This window comes from Zeus faber (genome assembly GCF_960531495.2).
Source record: "Zeus faber genome assembly, chromosome: 4".
NCBI classification, from domain to species: domain Eukaryota; kingdom Metazoa; phylum Chordata; class Actinopteri; order Zeiformes; family Zeidae; genus Zeus; species Zeus faber.
In genome coordinates this window covers 17,774,784-17,791,227 of record NC_137191.1, presented here as the reverse complement: position 1 = coordinate 17,791,227, position 16,444 = coordinate 17,774,784, and the positions used below count along the sequence as shown (strand labels likewise).

The following is a 16,444-nucleotide window of genomic DNA, read 5'->3' as shown; positions in this document are numbered from 1 at the left end:
CCAAGGTCAGGTCTGACATCCGTCTGAGGGATTCCATGATGCTTCATGGAATATCATAGTGTACTTTGCAATACACTCCTTTACATTTGAAGTGAAATGCATTGGAAAGGCCAATGTTACAAAGTATATTATATATATATCATATTATGTTTATATATCATCGGCAGCACAACAAGGGAAACTATGTGAATACAAACCTCCAAAGCTGACCTCTTTGACACGCTGCTACCGGGGTTTACAGTGTTTCTTAGGAAGGCAGATCTCCATGAAGCCCGTGTCAGTGGGACCACACGGCACCGCAGTGCCAGGTGGTCCGCGCAGGGCAGTAAACACCTGGCACCAGCTGCAGGACAGGTGGATGCACAGTCTGCTCTCAAACACATGCGCATGCACGGGCAGGAAAAAAACAAAACAACAACAAAAAAAACCCTGCTCCAAATGGCAGCCCAACGGGGAAAAAAACAACGAGGCGACATAAAGTAAATGTATTTCATGGTTTTTGCTTTTTTGATTATTGTTATCGATGCAGTACGCTGTATGATTGCTTCCAATGCACTTGCTGTGTGATCTTTGTGAAAACACTATCGTTTAAAGCGGCGCCGTGTAAGATTCTCTTCATTGTGGGTAAACAACCTTAAATCACGATAATGTCTCAATCTATCTTCTCTTTAACGACGCACTAATGTATAAGTGTTCCATGTGCAAAAAAAACTCAATCAAATGAATAATGATAAATAAGGCTCAGTAAACACCCGGGTAGTGTTGCTCACTCTCACCACAGTAAATCTAAGTGGGAACAAACAGTAAACACGTTCCCATTGGCCTTGAATGCACGTATACGAGGCTTACCCATAATTGATAAATTATTGACGATAAAAATGATAAATGACTGGTTAGAAATTTTTTATTCGATTCCATTGCGCAGTGCTCTTCTAGTTGTATGGCGGAAGAGGCTTTTGAGCATGCAGGGGCCACGAAGGGAACTCCCCTTCCGCTGCTGATGTTCAGAAGGTAATTCAGGGTCCAAGAGAAATTGTATCCAAGTTCAAGGCAAAATATATCCCTCGGGAACTGACGAGGGCGGATGCTGCTGTCGTCATGGCGAGAGAGCACAACAGGGAGAAATCCGGGAGTCATATTTAGAGTCATATTTGGATACAGTGATGTTAGAATGTTAGAATGTGTATTCAGCGCGGCGCACGAGGTCACGTTAAGATAAAAATACTCGGCGGCCATTTATGGAGCATCGTTTGAGGAGGGGAAGGAGAGTCGACGCGAAGGGACCCCACATCGCAGAGGCGTTTCCAATTTTTTTTGCGTTTCTATTCCGAAAATATTCAATGTACTTTTAATGGAGTTTTTCGAATAACATCTTCCTACGTATAATCAAGGACATTACCTTGTTTTTAAAAAAGCTCAAGAACTGGCTGGGAAATTTCTTCAAAATTAAAGGGGTTTTTTTTCCCCTTCAGGAAATAAATGACATTTCTTGATACAATGTGATTTTTACAATGTTATCGTCTGTTAATCCAGTCACGGAGCACACGTGACGCGTAAATCCTTTTTTCGGACTCATTTTAGGGTCTCATTTGAATAACCTGAGCTTGGAGTTATTTCCCCAAGCGCCGCGGTATTTCACCGGCGCTTTTGGCCTTCGCTGTAAACGATGGCGCGTAAGACAAACGCAGCGCGGTTCTCGGCGACCTCGCAGCGATGCACGCCTCGCGGCGCGAAGCGAATGTCCCGGATGCCGGGCCGCGTCCAAGGGCTCCGCGTCTCTCTTTTCATGACATCCCCGAAATAAGCCTCAGCCCTTCTCGACCCTCCTCGCCACTTTCGGCCGCGCACAACACCAAACACCGACGCTTTTTATAAACCTCTGGAAACGATTTCCTGCCGAGCGGAGTTTGGCGGGAGAGCTGATGGAAAGCCGCGACAGGGCGAGTGTCAACAAAGCAGCCGATGGAGCCGACGTTTCTTCAACAAAAATAATACGTTTATATTAAGTTCACGGAAAAGTCCAACCGAACTCTTCCTCAAACTTCTGTCCTTCCCATTGGGACGTGTTTTCGTACTTGATAAAGCTCAGAGGTGAACAGACGGGCTCCCCTCGTCCACGGGGCGGCTCAGGAACTAACGACCTCATGATGGATCCACAGATGAAATCTCTCATCCTCGACCTCAGGCTCAAAATGACATAATAGTTTGCCATGGTTTTTGTGTTTTGTTTAAAAATAAAAAAAATAAAAATGACAAAGCGCATGTCCTTTGGCATTAGTAGTCGACTTTGATCTGTTATCAATGTTTTAGTTCGTTTTGGGAAACGGGCTTTGCAGGTAACACCGGTTTGGTCTGCGTCATTTTAATCGATAAACGTGCTCTTCTGAAAACCATCGCTTTGCCTCAAGCAGAGGTTCTCCACTCGGGACGGAATGCAAAATGCAACTGACGTCATTATGAGCGGTGCTGTTTTTAACAACATCAATAATTCTCTCGGTGATTCTGTGCTTTTCTTATCCGGTCCATCAGTCCTGTCTCACCCTACGATCTGCTGCAGCTTCCAGATGCTGCTGAGTAATGGCTTAGTCTCGCTGTGCAGGACCTGTGTCACCTACATCCTCTGTGTGTGTGTGTGTGTGTGTGTGTATGTGTGCGTGCGTGCGCGTGTCCGTGTGTGCGTGTGCGCCTGTTATAAAGTACACCTATCCATTTAGGTGTACGGCATCAATGTCACTGCAAACAGGTAACAGATCAGTACAATACCTGATAATAATCCTTATCTCTGCAGTTCACACATGTATTCACAAGTGTTTTTCAACCAAATCAATTTACTAAGTCACATTTTCATAAGTTTAAAACAAAGGAGCGGATTGCCAAAGTGAATACTGTTCCCTGAGAATAGCCCGGGAAGAAGTCCCCACACACACACACACACACACACACACACACACACACGCACGTACGCACACACACATATACACACATTCTCTTTTGCCGTCATACTTTGCGCTAGTATCCCAATCATCCGGCCCGTTGTAAATATACACAGCGTATAAATAGAGGACACTGAGACCAGAGACATTTGGATCCAGTTCACGGGGTGTGAGGAAGCAGAGGTTAATGTTGCGCTGCTCTCGGCGCTCTGGCGTGGGCGCCCATGACTGCGGTTAGCTTCCACAGCCCTGGGCCCAAATTCCGGAGCAGACTCTCGCCATCGCTCCTGCATCGCGAGGGCAATTTCACCTTCTCAGTGGTGGATTAAAGAATCCTTCCGGTGGATGGATATAGGATGGTGCTTGAGGAAGGCCATGGAAACAAGCTGGTTTTAGCAGCTGGATCCGTCCCAAACACTGGGCAGTGAGTGACTAGAGTGGAAATATGGGAAAATATTCCATCTCATTAAAGATCTATATGCAGTATACGTATATACAGTATAAACATTGTGTATATATATATATGTGTATATATATATATATACATTGTTTAATATGCTCATTGTGGGTATTTAAGCATCTCTAATTTTACAATTGAGCAAATAGCACCTATAAGCTTTGTACTATTGAAGAGTGAAGCCTATGGGAGACAGAAGGAGGTTGTACGACGGTATTAGTGAATGGAAACTTATCCAAGAATGTGTCTCTGTGTCGGGGGATCCCTGCTTTGTAACGCAGTCACTTTGAACTAAAATATGCTTGCGCCTGAGTTGCTGGACACCGGCGGACGTGAGCAGCAGAGCGTGCAGGAGAGCATGAGAACAAATACGCAAGGGATATATGTTGTTTTGCAGGTTACGAGAGAGTCCTTTTAGTATTTCATTGACTATAGACTTTTGCTTGTGAATCTGGGTTTATGTGATTGAAGAATCTGAAAAATCTGTTCATGTTTATGCAATGCGATATTTCATGTTTGACAGTCCTTTGACTTCCCCCCTGAGGTATGGGAAGCACTGCAATGTTATTTGGACATTTTTATTCACGATAGGCTCTATAGACTATGATTCCGGGCTAAATTAAATGCAGACACAAGGAATACAGAAAGAAACAAATCTTATTAGAAAAAAGGCTTATTCGCTATACAGTGCACCACAGCACATGGTCATCAATCAAATAGAAACATACATCCTACACATCATATTTTTTTATGACACATGCATCTTCAAAGATGAATTTTGCTCGTTATTTGTTGTAAAAGCAAATGTAAAGAAATAGTAACCAAGCTAAAAGTAACAAAGAAACACTTTTCATTTTAACGTTCTGATCCATAATTGATAGTTGAGTCATTGATAGTATCCACTATATGCACATATACATGAGTAAGTGATCGTTCAACCTGTAAAATCTAAAATAAAAAAAAAATATTAAATTATTTTCATAATACAAACAGCTGGGCTGTTTTTGCTTTTTTCCGAAAGCATTACATCAACAAAAACATTCCTGACAAGTAGGCATCCACTGAATTCATGTACGACCAAGAACTTGCATCCCTCTAATTAATCCTTGTGAGTATTCGTTCCAATCTGTGAAAAAAAAAAAAAAAAAAAAGGTTAGGTCCACATTTTCTTTTGTTCATAATTTTGAAATGATTTTCATTGAACTGATCACTGTTACTAACGTCGTCATGAAGGTCATTATTTAACTGAGAACTTCTCAGTTATACTTTGTTATCTCTTGATGGCTCTTCCACCTTCTGCAGCGAGTTCTGCACCAATTGTCACACGTCCTGCAATCACCTGGTTTCCCCATATTTAACCTTCAAACGACAGCTTCTGCTTTGGCCAAGTTTATATGCTGGGTACCGCGACCCCTGACCTCCGTACAGAAACATCTGTTTGACGGAAAGGATAGCTGACATAATCCTGCCACACATCTCTTGATGTGATTTATGAATGACCATTAAGCTCCTCCAGACCAGCGCATGCCCCATAGGCTGACCTAGCCCGGAGGTTTGGAAGGGTTCAACGAGGAGTCATTGCTCAGTTGATAAGAATAGAAGAAAATATGTATATAAAGAAAATGTATCCGATGTTTTGAAAGTAGAGTTCTTAAAGGGTTTTTGCCCAATACACAGTATGTAGGCTGCATTTTTGCATGACTAACATAAACTGACACAACTACAGTATAGGAAGTGTTCCATTCCATCCAATGGATTTGAAATATAGTGCTTTGCTCTCAAAAGCCACTGACCGATTCATTCAAAATCAAAAATTTGACTTTATCCCAACAACATCCATTTTAAATAAATCGCTTTCTTTGGGATTAGTAATGTGAATACAAAAAGAAAGAGTCAGATTGCAGGTCAGGCCTCAGATACATCTGGCCAGGCTAAGTTGAGCCATAGGCGGCATAGATAGGGATCTGCAGAGGTTAGGGAGCTCCACAAGTGAAACCTGGCCGCTGAAAGATTTGGGCATTCCACGGGGGATTTTGCGGCTTGGGAGAAAATAGTGAACTGAACCCGGTTGCAGGGACCGTCAAGCATCAAAGTCTGGGCCCCAAATAGAAAAGTAATAAAATGCCTTCCAAGGATATAAGTAATGGCTCTGTTGTTGGAAGAATTTCTGGTTCAGGTATATATATACCACCATATATATATATATATATATATATATATATATATATATATATATATATATATATATATATATATATTTATATATATAGATTGAAAATAAATAAAAACATGAAATAAGAAGAAATGTGAAATTAAAAAAATATATATACTGTTATAAAATTTATATAATTTTTTTTTAATATATATATATATATACATACTTTTTTTTTTTACATTTAACAGACATTTATTGGGGCTATTGGCATAATGTTAGGGTGCAAAGAAACAAAAGGAAACAACTTGAACAGTGCCCTGCTAAATGTTGACTGCTTAACTATGTAGAGGTTATCTGGCCGACCCTAAAATGCAGCAGGAAGCAAAAAGCTGATTTATGTCGTAGCTGTAAATAATAGAAAGGGGAGTGTTTCAATATAATGATAAATATATTAGGAGTTAAATGAGTGATAAACTTGTGGCGCGGTTCAAAGGCTTTCAAAGTTTGGGAGAAGAATGCCGAGCAAATGCCGGAGGCGACGCCGGAGGCAAAACGTCCGTCCGTCACCAGAGCCAGTGATCACACTGCCGAGCCGACGACGCAGAGGCAGGAAGTAAGTGAAACAGGCAGGAAGGACAGAACCCAGCAGGAGAATGTGTCCTGAGGGAAATGCACGTCTACGTCCAGAGTGCGATAAAAGCCCTGAGCCCTTGGTACCGAAATACACTTTTTGCCTTTCAGAGTCCTTCAAGTTCACAATTAATTTAAATCTGAGGTTACACAAAACATTGTAGAGCGGGGAACGGGATATTTTTCTTATTTCCAATTGTCGGGATGTAACACACACACACACACACACACACACAGAAACACACACACACACACACACACACACACACACACACATTGGGGAGAGGTCCCTACAGCGATGTAGGTGCTGAGAGAATCTTTTAGCTCTGGGATCCAGCATTTTGGGACAATCCTCTGTCTACTTAACCTAATCCCGGCCCAAAGGAATCTGCAACCTGAACAAAGCCTGATGTAGAGTCATGATCACAGCGAGAGTAAAAACAAATCACTTTCCTTAACTTTCTTGCTAATAATTAATTGTTAGTATTAGTTCTTACACAGTGTTGCCATCCCAGGTCAAATCGTACCCTGTCGCTCAGTGTACTTTATCGGCTCTGATGGGCAAAAATAGAGTATGGCTCTAGTAACTAGGAATAGGACGGACCGCACAGCCGTGAGGCGGAACCAAATGTCAGAGGACCCGGCGACACAAAGACCCCGAGCCTTTCACAAAAGCCCGCGTCAAACAGCGATACTCTATTTAGAGAAAGATGAGTCTTAGTGTCTGGTAACATGGTTGCTATGTACTGTATATGTCATTTTCACATCTCAGCTGTTAAATTGTGCCGGATATTAAATATTCCAATTATTCTACACAGCTCGGTCTTCCTCAATTTGATACACGTTCGTCCATGGCCCCGCTTTGTTGAGATTTAGTCTTTGTAACCCCAATCTGAGAAGATTTCTATATTAGATTAATTCCATACCTGTCTCGGCTGTCCGTACGATAGTTACAGAAATAACAGTGGAACGATGATCCAAAAACTCATTATTTTACAGCATCTCATGGTGGAGTTTAATTGTTCATCATTTTTGGTGGGAACCCCCTGGTCTCCAGACCCCACGTTGAGAAACCACTGTCCTGTAAAAGTATTTTTGTCGGGAACTTCCTAAAAGAAACCCCCCCCCCACACACACAGAGGTTAAGTGGTGGTGTACGCATGCATCTTTTCAAAGAACAAAGTTGGAAAATACAGGGTAGTGACGGAAAGTGGAAGTTCTTTAAGAGATCACTTCCTGAAAACTGCTTTTAAGCACTTATCTCCTCTTATCTGCCAGATCTTTTTCAATGTTTCCTGTGATTTTTGTTTTTCCTCAGGCAGAAGTGTTAAGCGCATTTAAATGAGGGTTTATTTGGTGGGGGGGGGGGTTCTTAAAAATAGATGCTCTCCAACAGAATAAATATTTGGGAAAGTGAGCGAGACAGATGGTTCGACAGCAAGACAGAAGGAGAGACAGAAGCGAGGCAAACGGCGTCTCCTCTCGGCAGCAACTGCTCTGCTTCCACTTTCCGCAGCGACTTGTTTCGGCGAGCGCCGAAGAATGCGAAAGAGTTGACTGACACCGGGACCACATTATTCTCCCCGCAGTCGGCGACTACCCTTTAATTACGATGGTCTGACTTCTGACCCCCACCCTCCCCCCTCCACCCTTCCACTCCGGAGCCTCGGCGGGTCACGGAACCGAGAGCTAAGACACACCTCGCGGTTTTGGTAAAGGAGGCTCCGACCCATCCGCGAGGTCATAATAGGATACTCAAACATAGGATGGCGGTTTCAGCATGGATGATGTTTTTCAGTAAACGTAATATGTGTTATTCATCTCGCAGATGGAATGCACTTCCTCCCATTTATTTATTTTACGGTGGAGCGGTGCGGTGACGATCGCTCCGAACGGGTCTTTAACTCGGTGCTCCCTCTGCGTCGACCCCATTTGCCGCCGTCTGGGCTCGGTTTGCAAGGCAGAGCGAGACCTCATAATACATGCTCCCTGTTGGAGTTACCTGGACTGTTTGGTAAGCTATAATATTGTCTTCCTTTCCTGTCACCTTGGATCAACAATGAAATATTGACCGAAAGGTCCAAAGACCAATGAAGTTAAATGTGCAATTCAATTGACATATTATTGACAAATCTGTTGGAAAGCAACGCATTCATCAACCCTGGGTCGAGGTGGAGTCAAGTCAGATACAGCCATACCGTCAATAGAAAGAGAAGAAAAATAGAATAGGTACTAAAAAAGTCGAAAAAGCAGAGCCAAGGGAAGATAAACTACACTGCATTTCTGAAACGGATCAATTTACAGCCTTAGGTGCTGTAGGCACAAGACATCCAAGTGAAGTTTGCTTTGTTGCATTCTCACCAAGAGCAAATTTGCTTTGTGATGCCAATTGCCCATTGAAGGCATTTCATATAATAATGTATCATATATAAATATAAATAAATATAATAATTTATTTCAGTCAGTCAGTTTGTGTGTGTGTGTGCCTGTAGGTTAAAAAATTACCTCCAACAACCTTTATCCCATAAATATGTAAACAACAAAAGAAAATTTCCCTTGCCGAAAAATCTGTCAAATTAATAAAAATATTATTATATATTATATTATATTATTTGATGTACACACTCATCAAAATTGGCGTTGCTATTTATTTATTTATTTATTTATTTATTTTATTGCACTATATGATATTTGTTATATTTATATTATATTATAATATTTATATTATATTATATTATATTATTTATATTATATGTGTTTTTTGCTAATTCATGACAAAAACAAAAGACAATAAAATCTCTACCTGGATATCTGGTGGCAATGTTAAATCAAATTAAAACCTTATTCAGTCATTGAACGCATATGACATGCTGAAATGGCCTTTCTACGAGTCCAATGCCGTTGTCATTGGAGTTCAAACCAAATGTCACAACAACGCTCTGAAAACCCAAACGCCGCACAAAACGTGTTGACTTCTGAGCGTGATCCGAGCGATTACACATCCCGCTTCCACTTTCTTGTCCCCCGCCAGCTGTTTCCTCGGCAGGTGTGCGGCGGGCGTGGCCGTCCCCCTTCGCCGTGGCTCCCTCCCTGCTGTAACGCTTCCCAGGTGCAATGGCTGCCTCGCCGTCCCGACCACATCAAACCCCGCAAACAGGAAGTGTCACCGGCTGTTATTACAGCGATAAGGCTTCCTGCGTTCGGCGTATTCCGCGGAGTTACTGTATCCTGCAATAAATCTCACGCTGAGACGGTGAAGTCAGAGGGAAGAAACGCCTTTGCTGTTTCGGTCAGACGTCGCAAAAAATTGGTGGTAGTCATATACTGTATAAACCCTCTCGATCACATCTAGTCTTTTTAGATGTTATTTGATGACTTGGCGGCGTCTTGAGCCTTTCACTGACCTGTCCCTGCAGTAAACTCACACCCGAAAAACAAATTGCTCATATTAGCCTCAGGTGGCTGAATGTCATCTCCCTGCACTGTCTTTGAACCACCGTCCGCTTCCAGTGAGACACCGGAATAAAGACATAACCTGACTCCGGCTACGTTCGAGGATGGTTTTTTTGCTTCCATTATATTAATTTATTCATCCCTTTATCCCGCGATCTCGCTGATTATTTATCCTCGGCGGCGAAGGTGGTTTCTCTCCCGACATTAGACATCAGACATGAAAGCCTGGCACTGACTGGAAAATAACACAGTCAAGTTCCAAGTGTAATTACGCCCCGTCATGACCTGTCAGCCCATGTCCATTAGCCCCCCCCCCCCCCCGCCCGCCGGAGGACGACTCCGGCTCTTTCAACTTCATCTTCCAGGTTGCTCATCAGCACCTAAACCAGCTGTGTACCAGTGCACAGTTCACTTTTCGTCTCCTCTTCCCCTTTTTTCTCACTTGCTTTTGCTTTGCCGTCACTTTGCTCGCTGGCTTACGATCGGATTCTGGGCCGAGAGTACGAGACAAGAGGAAATAATGGCTTCTTTACAAACTGTTACTTATTGAAAGTCCCAACCCTGACCATATTATTATATGACTATATATATATATATATATATATATATATATATATATATATATATATATATATATTTTTTTTTTTTTTTTTTTTTTTTTTATGTCCATATATCTAACATATCAAAACAGTATTTTTTCAGCCTATTTATTAAAAAAACGTCAATAAAAAAGGGCACTTACCCTAACCCACATGATGGCATCATGCATTGACTATACACGTCCACCTCAACACTTGAATTGATATAAAATGTATTTATAGATAGTGCAGGGTTTCCATATTCAGATTTACATCCCAAATGCATCCTCATACTTCCTGCGGAATGGTCGAGCTCAAGACTCAAGAGACTTGTGTCCTGAATGCCGATCCGTCAGAAAGTGTTTTCACCAGGTACCTCCTCTCCCACCTCTCTCCGAATTTGGCAAGCCACCATCTAAGCTGATCCCCCCCGCACAAGAGGACCCGGGGTCGTAAGGCGAGAAAGCGCGTCCCGTGCCCCCCGACCGTGAGGAGGAAGCCAAAGGTTCGCTGACAAAATCCTTCTGATCTGCAGACTCTGAAGGAGAGTATGTCTGGCGCTGGATCTCCGGATAGGAGGATCAGAGTTTGGGTTTGAGGGAAAGCGAATGCGAGCGTGGTTTCACCACTGTTGAGTGGCTCTCGCTGTGTCATCAATGAGTCTATAATTTTAAGGTTTTTAAGTTTTTTTTTTTCCTGTGGCGCGGTGCCAGCTGGAGACCCCACTGGAAATCCAAAATGTAACACTGGAGGTCAGGGCAACTTTCTGGGCTCAGATCGTTTGTGTGCGTAGCGAGGGAATCAAGATAGAGTGTTCATATTTGGGAATACAGACTTGAATTGTTGACATCCCCTTAATATAATTTGATTATGTATTATATCTCAGGGCATGACACAAATTTTTAGAAGTGATTGCCAACTGTGCTTCGACTTTCGGTTGCCAAGACTGACAAAATGGTTGCTGAGTATCAACTATCTTTTAACTGAGTGAGATCAGCAGATAAATCGATAAAGATTGATCGCTATATTTCTGAACAGATGGCGAGGAACACCTCACTGGTTGACAATGAGACAACCAGACCCAAGGAAATGGTCAACAGTGGCCCAAATATGGCAACTGGGCAACCATTGTTGAGCCCTGTTTGGAGATTCAGGTAGATATTACACAAAATGCTCTGTAAATGTATTAACATTGCATCTGTCCATTTCTTGTAGTTTCCAGCCACCTCGGTTTGGATCTTTCACTATTCAATTCCATTATATATATATATACATATATATATATATATATATAGACCCCAATTCCAATGAAGTTGGGACATTGTGTAAAACGTAAATAAAAACAGAATACACGATGTGCAAATCCTTTTCAACCTAAATTCAAATGAATACACTATAAAGACAATATATTTAATGTTCAAACTGATAAACTTTATTGTTTTTTTGCAAATATTCACTAATTTCTGAATTTGATGCCTGTAACACGTTCCGAAAAAGCTGGGACAGGGGAACAAAAGACTGGGAAAGTTGAGGAATGCTCAAAAAACACCTGTTTGGAACATTCCACAGGTGAACAGGTTAATTGGAAACAGGTGAGTGTCATGATTGGGTATAAAAGGAGCATCCCCCCCAAAGGCTCAGTCGTTCACAAGCAAGGATGGGGCGAGGTTCACCACTTTGTGAACAACTGCGTGAGCAAATAGTCCAACAGTTTAAGAACAACATTTCTCAACGTACAATTTCAAGGAATTTAGGGATTTCATCATCTACAGTCCCTAATATCATCAAAAGATTCAGAGAATCCGGAGAAATCTCTGCACGTATTGAATGCCCGCGAACTTCGATCCCTCAGGCAGCACTGCGTTAAAAACCAACGTCATTCTGAAAAAGGATATTACCACGTGGGCTCAGGAACACTTCGGCAAACTATTGTCAGTTAAGACAGTTCGTCGCTACGTCTACAAGTGCGAGTTAAAACTCTACCATGCAAAGCGAAAGCCATACAGTACATCAACAACACCCAGAAACGCCGCCGGCTTCTCTGCGCCCCAGCTCATCTGGGATGTACTGACGCAAAGTAGAAAAGTGTGCTGTGATCTGACAAGTGAACATTTCAATTTTTTTTTGGAAATCATGGACCTTGTGTCCTCCAGGCCAAAGAGGAAAAGGACCGTCCAGATTGATAGCGCAAAGTTCAAAAGCCAGCATCTGTGATGGTCTGGTGGTGTGTTAGTACTCGTGGCGTGGGTAACATGCACATCTGTGAAGGCACCATTAATGCTGAAAGGTACATGCAGGTTTTGGAGCAACATATGCGGCCATCCAAGCAACGTCATTTTCAGGGACGTCCCTGCTTATTTCAGCAAGACAATGCCAAGCCACATTCTGCATGTTACAACAGCGTGGCTCCGTAGTAAAAGAGTGCGGGTACTAGACTGGCCTGCCTGCAGTCCAGACCTGTCTCCCATTGCAAATGTGTGGCGCATTATGAAGCGCAAAATACGACAACGGAGACCCCGGACTGTTGAGCAACTGAAGTTGTACATCAAGCAAGAATGGGAAAGAATTCCACCTACAAAGCTTCGACAAATAGTGTCCTCTGTTCCCAAACGCTTGTTGAGTGTTGTTAAAAGGAAAGGTGATGTAACACAGTGGTAAACATGCCCCTGTCCCAGCTTTTTTGGAACGTGTTGCAGGCATCAAATTCAAAATGAGTGAATATTTGCAAAAAAACAAAGTTTCGGTGTGAACATTAAATATCTTGTCTTTGTAGTGTATTCAATTAAATATAGGTTGAAAAGGATTTGCAAATCATTGTATTCTGTTTTTATTTACATTCTACACAACGTCCCAACTTCATTGGAATTGGGGTTTGTATATGTATGCAACGGTGGAGGAAGCCCCTTAAGAGCACAACAAAACAGCCTCGTAAAATAAAAGGTGAAGAAGGTTTGCTCTCACAAGTGTGAGAAGTGATAGGCAGGCCAGGGATGCCAGGGATTTCTGGAGATGGCCTTCTTTGTGAAAAGGGACGTGATCCGTGACTGCTAACACACTGCCACTGAATGGCCAGGGGCCTCAGATCTGGGGCTATCAACGGCTGTTAAGAGGAGTGTGAATTCCTTCGTCCTCGGGGCCCCGGGGACCCATAGACCCGGGCCCCCGTGCGCTGGGCAGAGAGCTCCCGAACAAAAGCACAGAGCACAGGTGCAGATGTGGGCCACCAACACCGAGGAGAACGTGACGACTGTGACCGAGGCCCCAGCAAGAAGTCAGAAGAATCTCATCCACTGATGTGCGGATTCGGAAGAGTGGCTAAATAACACAATGAGGCTGAACTCTATTTAGTGGCGGAACAATGGGAGAAACGGATCTAGGTAAGAACAGATCTAGCGATGTGGTGAACTAAGAATTGCTAATAAATGTCAATGTTTCCATGAAATCCATGAAAGAAAATGCTAAATTCTGGTATACGGTAGTTTTGCGACTGGCAGTGAGGCTCAAATTGGGATTCACCAAGATCCAGAGACTTCCATTAATGGAGCAAATATTCCGTGGGTGTATTTAAAACCCATTGGACGTCAAACTTATTGGTGATTTACACGTCGGGGGGAGGTAAGGATAAGTGCATGTTAATAACCTTGCGGTATCGGAAGAGTTGGTTGGTTTATGGCCCCTCTATTTATATTATGTTAATTCAGGATGGGCGGGGCGGGGGGCGGGGGGCTGTAACACTGTCCTCACGGAGGACGTTTGTGGTCTGGTGATCCAACACCGGAGCTGGTTAAGTGGTCCAACAGCTGAAGCACAGGCTTACCATGGTTTCTGAGGCACCGCGGTGGAGGACAGGTGGTCGTCCATCTCACTGCAGGCTATTCCCAGAGGAACGTCGGTGAAGTCGTCTGGATTCAGCTCTTTCGAACGAGAGAGAGACAATGAAACAGTTTCCAAGGGTCGTTTTGTCGAGATGCACAACCAGGAAATACGTCAATTTAAGGACAGATTCTGTGTTTGTTCCTTAAAGTCCGTGCGAAGCAAAAATAAATATGTGGCAAGAGTTTGTCACACCACAGAACAAGTGTATGTCCAAGTATATACAATCAGGTTTCAAAATCGTGACGAAAAAAAAAAAAAAGCAGTTTTCTCTGCTGTGAAACGCTAGGGGCGTGTCCACTGAAGGCACTGAAACCACACCCGATCGCAGGAGCAGCCCAAGCAGCTTCGTTTGGAGAAAGGACCAATCTGATCTCCGCGGAGCTGCTCTGATCGCGGTGGTTGGGAACCTCTGCTCCAGCCCAATGATGCTCTAGGCTTTACAATGTTCAAGGGAGGGGCCATGCTAAGTATGGCTCCAGTGCGTCATGGGGCCACCATTTCAGACCCGCCCAAAAGATCCTGTCCACAAAAATGGCGAAAAACTGTTTAACAGTCCAACTCCACAATTCAGTACGACATCGTTCGCTGTCTTTTCACCTTTTTTCAATAATGATTTTCTAACATGTAAAATGTTAGAAATCACTTTTATTCACTTTTCACAGGCTTTAACATGTGAAAAACTGAATACTTTGGCCAGATTGTGATACTCAACTGATTGACAGTTTCATGTCCCAATATAAAATATAACAATATATATATATACTATACTATATATACTATATAATACTTGTTTAAAAATAAAAGCAGCATTCTTCTTCCTCTGCAATGGAGCTGCAGGATGACGTAGTTGCTGGCTTGGTCATCTTGAATTAGGGGTATGCTTAACTACATACTTATTACAAATATATGAAACCTTATCTTTATCTTATCTTTTCTTTGTATGTTACCAAAAATTACTATAGTTTATTAAAACAGACGACGCATTCATTTGGGGTTTTTTTGGGGGGGGGTTTTGTGAAAAATGGTCGTCAGGACATAAGTTGAGGTTCCATGGTGGGCACATATGGCTGGTAGCTTAAAGAAATCAGCCAAATCAAAGAATAACAAGAGAAATTGTGTTAAGCATATAGGTATAATATAGAAGAAACACTTGTGTGGTTGTGTTCAGATAAAGCTTACTTTGGAATACACTCTATTGACTGTTCGAATGACCATTGGCTAACTTGAAACTATCGCACAAACCTCCCGCTGATTTCCTCGTATTATTGTTTGAATTTTCATTCGAGTCCTTCAGAGACTCCATGGAGGTCTTGTTGGAGACGGCGCTCTCATTTTCGGTCCCCCCCTCTGGGATCGGCTCAACGGGGGCCTGAGCAGGGGCCGGCGCGGGGGCCTGAGCAGCGCCCTCCCCCTTCGCTCCCTCCACGGAGCTGGAGTCCGGGGACGGAGCGGGAGCCGGAGGGTCAGCGCTGGCCGGGGGCTTCTCAGCCTCCTCTATAAAAAAGGACAACAGTCAAAGAATTACTTTTCACAACCCGAGCCGTTGCAGTAATTCATTTTGCAACGCCGCTGATGCATTTCCCCGACGTGTACACAACCTATGACAACACACAAGTTACAGTCAGCACCGGCGTTCCTTGTACTTAGCCGGTGCATAATTACAGGGTTGGGGGGGGGGGGGGGGGGGGGGTTTCTCCTGAGCTGGTGCATCTGGGCGGGGGGTGTGGGGGTCCACCGGGTCTGTAATGGGGCGGCTGATTACTGAGCGGCTTCTAATGAGCCACAGCAAGATGCACAGCTGTTGGAGGCTGTGGGAAAGTATTGTGGCTCCATCATTATCTGACCCTTATGTGGAGGGAAAGGGGATATGGGGGGGGGGGCGTAGGAAGCCGCCGGTTCTGCAAACATTTCTGTGACTCAGAGACATCGGGTTCCTCGGAGCGCCTCTCTCAAACTACCTCAGGGTAGAAAAAGGGGGGGAAAAACAACGTCTTAAACCGCGGTCTGGCCTCTGGAAGACGATTGGATCGGTCATAGAAATAGCGGTGAATCACGCCTGTAATTCCCCCTCGGGTGGGTTGGGAGGGATGAACGTGCGTGTTCTTTAATTAGCAATAAGTGAGGCTAATAATTGTGGTTGTAAATAAGGATAATTAGGAGGGGAAAACGACAGATTTGGAGCGACTGACGGGAAATCCGTCCACAGCGGGACGGACACGTGAGGAAGCTGGCGAAAGGGAAAGGGAAAGTAGAGTTACGATTAGTCCCGTCACCGGTGTGGATAGTTGATTACTAAATATTTCCTAGACATGAATGAGTCAAGAGCATCTATGCCGTTCCTTCTTCTTTGGTAAAAAAAAAA

The 16,444-nt window shown here is 43.4% G+C and overlaps 1 long non-coding RNA gene across 1 annotated transcript; it reads right to left on the bottom strand.

The window, feature by feature from the left end:
- Window positions 1-4,071: 4,071 nt before the first annotated feature.
- LOC307228695 lies at window positions 4,072-15,452 on the bottom strand. Its single transcript, XR_013844088.1, has 3 exons — window positions 15,325-15,452; window positions 14,024-14,120; window positions 4,072-4,516 (listed from the first exon to the last, which is right to left on the bottom strand). It is a non-coding gene; the product is annotated as an uncharacterized lncRNA (long non-coding RNA).
- Window positions 15,453-16,444: the final 992 nt, after the last annotated feature.